This window comes from Capsicum annuum, chromosome 7 (genome assembly GCF_002878395.1).
Source record: "Capsicum annuum cultivar UCD-10X-F1 chromosome 7, UCD10Xv1.1, whole genome shotgun sequence".
NCBI lineage: Eukaryota > Viridiplantae > Streptophyta > Magnoliopsida > Solanales > Solanaceae > Capsicum > Capsicum annuum.
In genome coordinates this window covers 74537607-74551189 of record NC_061117.1, presented here as the reverse complement: position 1 = coordinate 74551189, position 13583 = coordinate 74537607, and the positions used below count along the sequence as shown (strand labels likewise).

Below are 13583 nucleotides of genomic sequence, written 5' to 3'. Positions count from 1 at the left end.
CATTTTCTATCAAAATTCATCAGAACTGCAGCTAAGGTTTCCATAATAAACCTTTCCTCAATTGGCACCTTCAGATCATCTTCATAAATAACATCAATATTAGGTTCCTTAATGACGTTAAATGTATATTAAAGTAGAAATATATGGGTAGATACAGTCAATAAGTAGGGAGTGAAGAAAAGGGAGAGCTAGTCATGGGCTATCCGCTAAAGCGACGGGTTTGTCTGTATCTATATTTTCTTATGACCTTCACCAACTGGACCTGATGAAATAACACTCATTTTCTTTAGTATCTTCATACATTGTCACACATCAAAGATGAATTCTTTATATTTAGCCTAAATTTTAGCTCATTTAACACCAAATCAACTAATACTCTTCTGGTCGCCAAAGAAGGCCTGTCCAAGATTATGGGTACTTTAAAATCTACTTTGCAATCCAAAATTATGAAATCCACTAGCAATTTGAAGGTAACTACTGTCATAAGTACATTATATAGAGTTCCCACCGGTCTCTTTACCGATTTGCCTACCATCAAAAGTCGCATAGTATTAGGCTTAGGATCTCCTAAACCCAACTGATTAAAGATCACCAAAGAAATTAGGTTGATGCTTGATCTAAGATCAAAAAGAGGTTTCACAAAGCAAAATGCTCCGATAGTGCAAGGAACAGTGAATGCTCCCAGATCAGCTTTCTTCTGTACTAATGATCTTGTAGTGATAGCACTACAATAATGAAGGTTATCCACAGGTTCGTAGCTCACAGTTATTTTATTCGTCACAAGGTTTTTTATAAACTTAGAGTATCTCAATATCTTCTCTAGTGCCTCAATAAAAGGCACATTCACTGTCAACTACTTCTGCATAGCCATGAATTTACTAAACTTGACCTCATTTGCTTTATTCTTCAATCTATATAGAAATTGATGGGGTAGCTTTGGCATTCTCTTTGGAGTGGCCTCAACCTTATTTCCTTTGTTTTTATATACATCATTAACTTATTGCTGCTCAGATAATTTCTCTATATTTTGCACCTTCTCAGACTTCACTGGATATTCATCATTCACCTCCTCTTCTAGCTCCACCACATTACCTTAAATAGGTGAACTTGAACATGGTCCAGGTAACATCTTACCACTCTTAGTGGTAATAGCCATACACAAACCATTATTCCTCAGGTTATGCACTATGTCACTTGGCAAAGTCCTACTCTTTCTTTGGTTGAATGCTGCAGATAGTTGACTTATTTGCTGCTCTAATTATTTAATAGACATAGTGTGTGAGTCAACTAATTGACTCATGGTCGACAAATCACTTTTCATTTTCCTCACTCTAGCATTTGTTGACTCTACTCCCTTCAATAATTTCACCATCATATCCTCCATTAACATTTTCCCTAAACTATTTGCAGTGTTGCCATAGATCCCTGGTGGTATATATAATCCACCCCTATCATTTTTAATTTTATAGATTCCTTGGTCACAATCTCTATAACCAGATTTATCATAATAAGTTCAACCTTGATTTCCTTGACTACTGGCTCAAAAACCACCTAGTTATTCAAATAGTTCACCTCCTTCTCAGAATCAAATTTAGCTTCCCTGCTATGTGACCCCACAAATTTAACCTTTCCAAAAATCCCTAATAACAAATGTTTTTTAAGTAATTCCATCCGGGTATTCATATGCGCCATATCTTGATTATGCTTATCTTCTCTCTTATGTTACTCTATCGATATCCCACAAGAATAAGTATTAGTTGCTACCTCAGAATCCATGGTAAGCCAAGATCTACTTGTTTTAGTTATTTTATCCAACATCTCTGAAGCTTCAATAAAAGTAATATCCATAAAAGCTCCTCTTGCTGCTTTATCCATAATTGGCTTTGTAATAGAATTCAAAGCTCTATAAAATATCTCCATCAGATGCTCTTTAGTTAGCATGTGATTTGTACACTGCGTCAATTTCTTTTTGAATCTTATCCATGATTCATGAAGGGATTCATTCACTAGTTTTCTAAAGTTATTGATCTCATCCCTCAACTGTAACATCTTGGAAGGCAGAAAGAGCCTTTTTAGGAAAGATCCTTTTAATTGCCTCTAATTTGTTAAAGAATTAGGTTCTAATTCATTCAACCACAAATTTTCCTCCCCAGATTGAGACAAAGAAAATAACCTTAGATGAATGGAGTTTTGCCCCACTCTAGGATTATTAAAGGATTTGCAAATATTGATAAAGTTTATCAAATGCATGTTAGGATCATCCCCAGGTAGTCCACCAAATAGTCCCTACAAATTTAACAGTTGTATCATTGTACTCGTGATATTAAACTTTACTCCTAGAGACAATGGTGGTGGAATGATCATCCCAGTAGCACCAGCTCTATCCAAATCAGCCTCATCATCATCGTCCAAATCGAACTGCACTTTAAGTTGGAGGTTTGATCTCCCTCTAGCTTATTGATTTTGATTTACTTATACAACTGCATTTTCTAGATATCGCCTATTCATAGGGTCAACCAAATCGGCATCACCCACATCATCATCGTCAGCATTAGCCATACCATCAGGTTTTTTAAATTTTGTTGATTGACCTATGTAGTAGCCAAAATATCCATCTTGTAGCCTCTTATTGCTCAGCCATACTCCCTATTTATTGAGGTTTCAGGTTGAAAGGTAATAATGTCCTTCTGACCTTCGGGTTTATGACATACATAACAGAGAGCCTACAAGTATCAAATACAACAAATAAAGGTAAAATTAAGAAACTTGACCAAAAGTCAATTAATGCACATATAATTAATTGACAATAGTATTCCCTTACAATGACACCAAAATTTTGATACGTCCAAATTACAACTCTCTTAAAAGAGTGTAAGCGATCATTGTCAAATATATAACCTAACTAGGTTGGGGTTGAATCCCACTGGGAATATGGTGTTAACTAAGTATTATCATTATTAATGGACTATCACTCATAAATTTTTGGAAATAAGAGGGGTTGTGTTGTTAAAAATATTAGTTTGAGTGTTTACACAGTATAAAGAACTGGTGTTGAAATTACAATGTATAATCAATAAGATTTAGTAATCTAGGATTATGATCACCAAGGTGTATCAATATAAGGGTTGTGGGTTATTACAAATCCGTACTTAACAATTTTGTAAGATTAACTTCTTAAGTAATTCCATCTAACTGTTTCTCAACCTTCAAAGATAGATTCACTTTTCTTTCAAAACTAAAGTGATAGATTGGTTCAACAACTAAATCCTCAAGAGATTGATCTAATTAAGGCATCAATGGTAAAATCAAAGGGTCATTACTCCAATTGTCTTGTAACTCATCTTTTTTCCCAACACCAACTTCTCTATAATAAGTAAGTTGTGTTTATGGGCACATCCCCTAAGTTTGCAACCAACAAGAATCATTAAATTGAAGAATGAGTTATACAATTGAATTTATCTTTAGGATTTTATCAACCCCATAACCCTAGCAATGACTTACACCAAGGCTCTCATAACCCTAGTTATGATAGCTTTAGCCACACATAATTAAGGAGATGAAATTCAAAAAATATTTCATAAATAACCCCAAAATACTTACAAAATACAATATATTTTCCAAATCCCAAATTACTAGTGAAAAGTAGTGTAATCCCTAGGCATTCAACTTGTTTCTCACTGAATTCTATGTTACAACTCTTGACAATATGCCTAATCTAATCCTAAGTTGGTTATTTATAGGCTCCCATAAAGTGGGGATTTAAAATTCAAATCCATGTCGCCACGTCAGTGGTTGACAATTGACCTGATGGGCCATCATAGAAGTGATGGTCAGTTGGTTCTGCCGTTAACTTTATTTAGATTTGAGCTAATTCTAACAACCTTATGGTAACAGTGACGGTCAGTTATGGTCCTAATAGTCTGTCATCCTGGACGTCACTAAACTCTTCAATTTTGTTGTTCCATCTTAAGTGTGATGACCATTGCTATGGTCTATCAAAAGTCTAACGGTCTATCGATCTAGACATCACTGAAGTCCAGTATATGTTGCCTTCTTCCTAATGAATGATAGATAGGATGATAGTTCATCAATTTACCCATCGCGTGCAACCAGTGTTAACTTTTCCAATTTATTCTTACTCCTAAGTTAATTTCTAAAAAAATAAGAAAATCCAGTATCAAATACTTCAATAGTTGCTAGAAAATAAACTATTATCTCATGTAAGAGATACAAAATATTTCGTCAAATATTGGAACTTCAGATGACTAGGCCATTTAAAAATTACACTCCAAAGCTTGTGAGGAAGTTTTACCCTAACTGTACGGGGATAATTAAGAATATGACTTCCTCGGGAAAGGACAAAGATATGAGAAAGTATCCTCCACTAGACCTGATATGAGTCTGGGGGGTTGATATTTCTGTCAAGGCCGTATCTAATGTCTTATTTAGAACCACTTTTGAGCCAACTGCGGAGACTGTAGAATATGATTTTTGGATGAATACAAGTGGTTAGCAGACCATATAGCAGAAGCTAAAGAGAATGCATCATGGGTAAATGGGGCAACAATATATAAGCACATATAAAAGTTCACCGCCAAGGCTCCGTAGTTAATTATGAGGCACTGTATTGAACCCACGACCAATGATAACATATTGGGTGCGACCAACGCATGCCTGGTGGCTACTTTTATAGTAGAGTTAGAGTTAAACACTCCGTAATTCATTACAAAGGATATTTGAGATAGAGTGTTATAGTTCAGCACTATGTTGTCATTCCCATGTCTTATCTCTTAGTTGATGTATAATACACAATATTGACTATATAGGCAATGGATAGGTTCATCTAATCTACAAAGATAACAAAAATGGCTTTAATTAAGGACTTGAAAAACCCAATGGCTCCAGCCTTAGGTGTTGAGATACCAGATGGCTCCAGCCTTAGATGTTAAGATACTAGAAGTAGCAAGAGGTTCCCCAACTAGTAAGAACCTAACATCTGACACCGATGCTATATCACTATCATCCCAACAGGCCACAACACCTAAGGGTGCATGACAGTTGGTGACTGCTAGATATATTTTGATTTCTATAATATAGTTGGAGCATATTATATGGAACCAGCTATTGCATGATACTCAGATCTGCAAGTTAGTGGTAGGGGTAAAGCCTTATGTGATATATAAGATAAGGGTAGTTGTGTGGATAGTTTAGACCCACTTTGATAGTTTTGATAGATAAATGATGGATAAGTTAAATAAGGTTTGAACTCTAAATATGAGTGTTATCACTATAGACTTGGCTAAGTTAAAAGGGTAATCAAGGACCTTACATAATGGACTATCTCAATTGTGCCACCTCTACCTATGCCATCCTTGGTATATTTAATAGTCAATGTGAACTCTCTAGTCCTAGATATTTATAGTAGGGCCCTATTAGTTAAGAAGGATGATTCAGAGATTCATGAGATGAGCGATAATTACATCCTTAAATGAATAAAAAGAGAAAAGAAAAAAGTAAGGGTGAGAAAAAAAGAGAAAGAAGGAGAGAATGCTTGAGCAAACCTTTGAGATAGTTTTATAAGAGGATATGATTGATATCCACCTACTACTGAGCTATTCACCCATATTAGAGAGGATACTGAGTCTGACCCCATCTCATATTTGAGTGCACAAACCACCAATTGTGCCAACTTATCAGAAAGTGCCTTGGCCGCAATCGAGGCTACAAGAGTTGCAGATAATAGAGGGGTCTTATCTTAAACCCCAACAAATTAAAGTATGATGTATATTTAATTCACCTCAGGTATATTCCTTGCCCTAGTTTTTTATTTGCTATGTTTTTATATAATAGGGACATTACATGATTTCTAAGTTGGGGTAGGGGTATACCACAATTGATGGATTTTTTGTCATATTTCTTCTTCCTTGGTTGTGCTATCTTAGTTAGAACTGGAAAGTCTAGGTGTTTATTTATGTGTTTTTGTTATTATGTTGCATTTTTGTGTGTAATATAGAGAAAAATAAGAGAACTTGATGCAATGAAAATAAAATAAGCAAGCAAATTTATTTTGAAAGATTTAAATAATGTCTCTCCAAATATTTTTTAACTTTGTATTATGTTGTGTGCTTATCTAAGTTGTAACTAATATTTAAATCTCATCATGACATTAGAATTATGAATGTGATAATTTGGCATAACTTTACATGAATTTAATAGGTAGTGACTGAATACATTGCCCTAATCAAGTGAGTGTGAGGTTTACCAAGTCAACTTGTGTGTGCGGTCTATAACTTGCTTGGTTAGTCTTGATGATGCTGCAGTATAGGAGATAAGGAAAGGAACATATGTCATTCTTTAATTAGTCCACTAAAAGCCTATTGAATGAGTACAATATACCTTGATCCTGATTTTGAGCCTAAGGAGACCTTTTCTTTGAGCTAGTCTACTCACCTTCTAATTTTTTATAATGAACCTACTTTGACCCTGATCCCTCCTTGAACAATATGCAACTCAGCTCAGTTAAATTACCTAAGTTGAGGGTAGATATAGTAGGGGTACATAAAAGAATGGGTATGAAGAAAAAGTTAGAAAAAAAAAGGATTCAGGTGTGGTATGGTGTGAAAAAAATAAATAAATATATATATATATATATATATGAAGAAAAGAAAAAAAAGAGAAAAAAAGTTAGTTATGAAAATAAAACCGCATCCGAAGTCCTTAAGTGTTGAAAAAGGAAAAGAAATAAATGAAGGTAACAAAAATGGAAGCCAAAAATAGTGTAGTGTCCAGGAGGGTTAGTCACTGTACCCATATATACCATATTTACCCCCAACCTACATTACAAACTAAGAAAAGTCTTATAGTGATCGTAAACCAACTGGCTGAATACTAAGGGGTTGTTTGGTTGGGAACAAGTTATCTCGAGATAATTAATTTGGGGATTAGCTATCCCAAAATTAGTTATCCCACTATATATATGGGATAACTTATCCCATCACTAATGCATAAATGATGAGATAAATAATATCTTGACTAATTAATATCTCCAATCAAATATAAGATAAAATAATCCTATATTTTATTCTGGAACTATTATAAATTATGCCTCACACCAAATGACCCCTATGTCATAGAAAATAAGAGCAAGCCTATGGTATCAAACGCATACGACCTGACTTCTTTTTGAGAGTGAGAAATTTATTTTCGTCAGTGTGTTGTTAATTTATTGCATATTCTAAGTAATAGGGACTTCTTTATTGTGAGGACATAGTGGTTGTGTAGGATTGTTGCTTGTTTGGATAATGTAATTAGTTTAGGTATTGGATTGCCTATTGATAATGTGATGGCATTTATTGATCCCGTTGTGCTATGGTGAATGGTCTACATATACACTGCACTAGTTTAATTTTGATTAAATGGAGGGTGATAAACTGATTCTTGGTTAAATGCATACTAAAATTGATTTTGTGAAACCTTGACTGTCATAGTGACCTTAGTTTTCCCTTGGTTAAACATTGTCATAATTTAATATGTTTCATTTGTCAGAGGACATACAAACTTTTTAAGTTGAAGGTATAGATGTATTGTGGATTTACAACTCTTGAGACACTTAAAAAAACTCCGAATATTTGTAAGTACGAAGGTATTCTTATGTAGATATGATGTATTTTTGAGTATTTGCAGATCAAATAGGTTTGGAGAAGAAAAATGTAGATTATTAGATAAAAAGACATTAGACGACCATTATCACAAATGTGAAATTTGATCATGGCTATTCCAAGATTGTCGTGACATGAACCAGAGAAAGGTTCTTAAGAATCAATCAGACGAAAGTATCTCACGATCGTAGGATCTTACCACGATCGTACATCCTTATTGTGGTAATAAAAAATAAAATAAATATTGCAGGATCTAAGTGTGATGATGATCAGACGAGTGAGCCCCACGATTGTGTTAAAAGTCACAATCATACCATGAGATCGTAAGAAGGAACTTTAGATTTGTAATTTATAGAAATTTGAAGTGTAGAATGACCAGACAAGAGCAAAGCATGATCATACCCAGGAAATATGAGATCGCTCTGAGAACTATTCTAGCCAAGACCAGAGAAATCACAAGTCCAGTGCTAACCATGAGCACCAAGGACAATTGTGGGATCTAACCACAATCGTACCTTTTCCTCGTGCGATGTAATCGATACAGAATCTTATTTTGTTAGGATAGATTTTGTTTTGTATATAAATATTCTTATTAATTTTATTTTATTAGTTTACCTTCTATTACATTATTTCAACATTCTAAGGCACATTATTGGCATTGGAATAAACTATATAAAGTTCTAGAGATTTTATTCAAAGTGAGATCTTGGAGTTTATTTTCTCATTATTGAAAGTTCATGATTATGTTTTCTTGTCAAATTTATTCTTGTGTTCATGAAATTATAAGTAGCTAAACTCCACAACTATGATTGTGAAAATCAATATGAATTCACGAAGCAGTCTAAGTGCATGGCAATTCTATACTAGTGTGCATATATGTATTGGTATTTTCTTTGTTATGATTTTTTTCTAATAGGTGTGCAATATTAGAACTTGCCTGAATTCTAGACTTACTCGAGAGAGAAGTTGAGATTTGGAAAACAAAAATAACAATAAAGATTTACAGCTACCAAGCTTTATCGAATAACTTGAGCCGTAACAGGGAGAGATAATCTGAGATCAAGAACCAGAGTTAGAAGTGCAACACTTAGAGATCAAGAGAAAAAGAGTGATATTTATTAATAAAGGTCGATAAATATTTAGATGAACCTATCTTGTTAGATTTTGCATGTAATGCATAAGAATAGCTTGCCAACAGAACTAACCTGTGGAGGTATGAAGTCATGGGGAACGTTGTTTTAGTGCACCTCTCATACTAATTACAAATCTAACAAATTGAAAAAATTTATTATTGAATTAATTACTTACAAAATCCACCTCTTTCACTGGAGATTGTTATTAATTGTCTCGACTACATATTGATCGATATTTCGACCTATTCCCTTATGGGATCGATCCAATCTTAGTTGGATTCTATATTTGACAACAACCGCTTTATAGTTTAGTGAGATATTATTTGCGCGACATCAATAGGACACAACGATTAGGACTCCTCCTAAATCATGGTGTTTTATTTGTTAAATAAGTAGAGAACTCTTATGCCAAAATTATAATAAGCAACAAAAATAAAAATTCCTTTCTGTCTCCTTCCTCTTACGTTTTTGCAAAAGAATTATCTGAAGATTCTTCTTCTAAAGCAAAATAAAATCTCTAAAACAAGGTAAGATTCATATAAGATGTAATAAACTCTAACCTTTGATAATGCGGCCAGAAAGTACATTGGAGATAATTAAATAAGTTGTACCTTATCTTTTTAAATTATTGCTTTACAATTTATTCTTTCATGTATTATTGGAACTTTGCAAGCAAGTAATTTAACATCAAGAAACTAGGGGTTTTGAGTTCAAAGTGACAAAAGAGTTTTAAAATGAGGTGTAGGTGACTCAAGTTTTAATAATTGAGTGTAGGTGATAATTACTTTATTATGGATTAAGAAAATTGGGGAAGTTTGAGAATAGCCCATAAGTTTTTTAATTTATATTTTGATCCAAATGTAAATCTAATATAACTAGAAATGGAGGGAATAAAGACGTGGCATTTCTCTCTCTTCTCATGTATTGTTTTTCTCTCTCTTTGCAATTTTTATTGTTCATTATTACGATTGCTTCATTCATCATCTTCTACTTTATTATCATCATTATATTCTTTTTGTTGACATTGTTATTGATGCTACCGCTACTGCTGCTACTTGACTAATTTTTTTGGTCAAATATTATTTCGTACATCACTTTGGCATTACTTCATAGTTTGTCTCGATAAGTAAAATTATAATTTTTAATTGAATTTCTTATCTGGATACACTGCTACTACTATTGTTTCAACAATGGAAAGAAGAACCCAAACATGAATCTAATATATGAGTCATTTATTGAATAGATGACTCATCTATTGTGATAGATGAGTCATCTGTTCCAACGGAAGACTCATATGTTAGGTTCATGTTTATGGTTCTATAGTGCTACAACATACATCAAATATATGGGTCATCTGTTGTAACAGATTAATCATTTGATGCAACATATAAGTTATCTGTTGTAATAGATGAATCATCGATGCAACAGATGAATTATCTGTTGCCATACATCACTCACATGTGTCAACAGAACCTGAAGTTGATTCCAACAGGTGAGCCATATGTTTCAACATAACCTAATATTAATATTATTATTATTGTCAATCTTCAACCATCCATTCATCAACCGGAAGCAGCAGGGCCTTCCTTGGCCTTCGAATCTTATAAAGTAGTCTTTCTCTCATGGCACCCAACTCCTACTGGAGTTTATGAATCTATCTTTCAAGTTCCCGTACAGTGTCGCACAGAATCACCATGTTCTAACCCAAATCAGCCATATCTAGAACATGCATGCATTAACAAAAAACATAAAAAACTAAAGAAAGGAAAAAGTTTGACAGTTTTACAAAAAAGAAAAAAACATACCTCAATGGACGAAAAAGGAATATTCTCTTTAAAGAGAAGTGGTTGAAGATGTAATGGTGCTTTATAGATGACAAGATGCAAGAAATAAATAAAGTGGAGTTGACTGAATGAGTAAGGAGGGACCTATTTATAGAGAATTGAATTTGAATGTGTTAGTCAAAAATCCATGACTGTTCACCTCTTTTTTAATAATTACATCCCTTAATTAAATAAAATTGGTAACTTTTGATTATTTAAATTTAAAAAATAGATTTAAATACAAAAAAAGGTGATCAATCATGACTTTTCACCTTTCCAATAACCATTTATTTGTATTAAATTAATAATCATTTTCATTGAGTTCTCCAACATATGACCCATCTGTTGCAATAGGTTAGTGATCTGTTGGATTAAATCAAACAACTAGTAGGACCTATTTTGATTTCCTTCCAACAGATATGTAATTTGTCGCAACAGCTTACCTGTCTGTTTGATAAATTCCAACAAATGAGTTATTTGTTGCAACAGGTAGCTAATTTGTTGATTTAATCAAACTACTTTTACGTTTTTTGTACACTACTTCATGATGGAAATTGAAGATATTAAAGATAAAACACTATTTTATTTCTGTCATTGATGGGAACAAATAGGGTAGGAAGAATAAGGTGCATGTAAATGGATGGATCCACTTTTATATTTGTGAGGTATGTATTACTATTAGGTTATTATGACAAACACAAATAAAGTACAATTATTTTGTGAATATTATTTTGTATCGTTTAGGTATTAATCATTAAAATAAGATCTTGCCTTTTAAAGTTAAGTTTGGTAGGTCTGAACTGATAAGGCTGAGCGACTTACAAGGTGGTGTGGATACCCTGCTACAGTCTAATGATGGTTTTGCTAATGTTTATATTTATGTGTATAGTTTGGAGAAGGGATAAAGATTTGATGGCAGTGTAGATGTTTAATAGTGATAGGATTGGTCTTAAGGGTCCAACGGATTGTTCAAAGGCCTCCGACTATAAAATACTTTGAGGGATGATTTTATTCCTGAGAAATTAGATCTCAGGCAGTAAAATGTACACTCATATAAAGTACAGATTCACTTTAGTCTGTACTTTAGCTGAGTGTTCATTTTACAATCTGAGATCTAGTTTTCTAGAAAAAAATCATCCCTCAAAGAATTTTATAGTTGGAGGCCTTTCAATAATCCGTTGAACCCTTTAAACCAGTCCTATTACTATTAAACATATACACTGCCATAAAATCTTATCCCTTCTCCACACTAAACACGTAAATAAAAACATTATCAAAACCATTATTAACTATAGCAGGGTATCCACACCACCTTCTAGGTTCTTCTGCCTTATTAGTTCAGACCTACCAAACTTAACTGTAAAAGGCAAAATCTTGTTTTAATGGTCAATGCCTAATTAGTAAAAAAACAACATTCATAAAATCGTTCTACTTTATGTGGGTTTTCATGATATTCTAATCAGTAACACATACCATCTTTACTCCAGCCTTTTAAGTTGGTCGATCATAAGTTGATCCCACTTTTACTTTTCTTTTTTTGGAGAGACATCTTTTATCTACAAACAATAGAAAAATAAAAAAATATTACAATTTATCTCTGCATAATTTTAAAAAAGGTAACACAAAATTCAATAAATACAACACATCTCAATAATAATTCTAATAGATTACCCCCTTGTTGCAACATATTACACACCTATTGTAACAAATGACCAACCTGTTGAAACATATATGTCATCTGTTGGAAGATCAGTTTTGATTTATTCCAGCAATTGTTTCATCTGTTTCAACAAATGCGAAATCTGTTGGAAAATCTGCTTTGATTTATTCCATCTATTATTTTATCTTTTGCACAAATGGGGAATCTATTGGAAAACTTATTTTAATAACTTCCAACAAATCTTTCACCTGTTACAACACCAACACCAACACTAACACCATCACACCAACACCAATATGAACAACACCAACAATATCAACAACAATATCAATGAAATATCAACAAGGATTTTTAGTTTATGACTTCTAGATTTTGAATTCTTCCAATAGATGACCAACCTGCTGCAACTGATATGTTATCTGTTGAAAGATCTTAAGGGTCATGACTTTGATTATTTAATTAAAAAACTATTTGTAAATAAATAATAAGTGAAAAAAATATAATAGACAAAATATTTTATTTTGTAGCTATTAACTTTAAATAACTATTTTTCATCAAAGAAGACATGATAAATTTCAATGAAACATACAAAGAACAAAGAAAAAGACAAGAAGGCAAGAATATCATAGAATATAAACTATTGAAACCACATACCTCGTGTATATAGATCTATTATTTTTGTTCTGGTGGTGATGAGATCCAACTTCTCAGGCAAAAGAGGAGAGAAAAGATAGAAAAAAAATAGATGTGGTTGGTTTAAATAAAAAAAGAGAGAGGAGAAAAGAAAAATATTTTTAAAAGAAAATTGTAAAGATGGTTTTGAATATTTGTTGGCGGTGGTTTTGGTATTTGAAAAGACAAGATGGTGTCATTGAAAATACAATACAAGATAAGAGACTTTTGACTTTTGAGTTATCCTAAAAACATTTGAGCTCATTTTATCTTCATTTTATTTCAGAAAGAAAATTGTTGTACTCAACAGATGGGTAATATGTTGTAGAAGATATTCTATCTGTTTGATATTTTCTAATAAATGTGTCATCTATTGCAATATATGTCTATATCTATTTGATAATTTCCAACAGATAAGTTATCTATTGTAACAGGTTGATCAACGTTTGTAACAAGTGTTTATAATTATTTTTAATTTTCAATAGATGTGTCATTTGTTCTAACATGCTAGTCATCTGTTTATTCAAATTAAATAATTATTATTAATAACTAAATTAATTTAACAAAAAATAAAGATAAATTTATACGTTCAATTATAATTTCAATTGATCTCATTGCAATTACATGATCAACTGTT

The 13583-nt window shown here is 32.7% G+C and overlaps 1 long non-coding RNA gene across 1 annotated transcript; it reads right to left on the bottom strand.

The window, feature by feature from the left end:
• Positions 1–10957: 10957 nt before the first annotated feature.
• Positions 10958–13017, bottom strand: LOC107877134. The gene is made up of 3 exons (XR_001676181.2): positions 12929–13017; positions 12332–12395; positions 10958–12170 (listed from the first exon to the last, which is right to left on the bottom strand). It is a non-coding gene; the product is annotated as an uncharacterized LOC107877134 (long non-coding RNA).
• Positions 13018–13583: the final 566 nt, after the last annotated feature.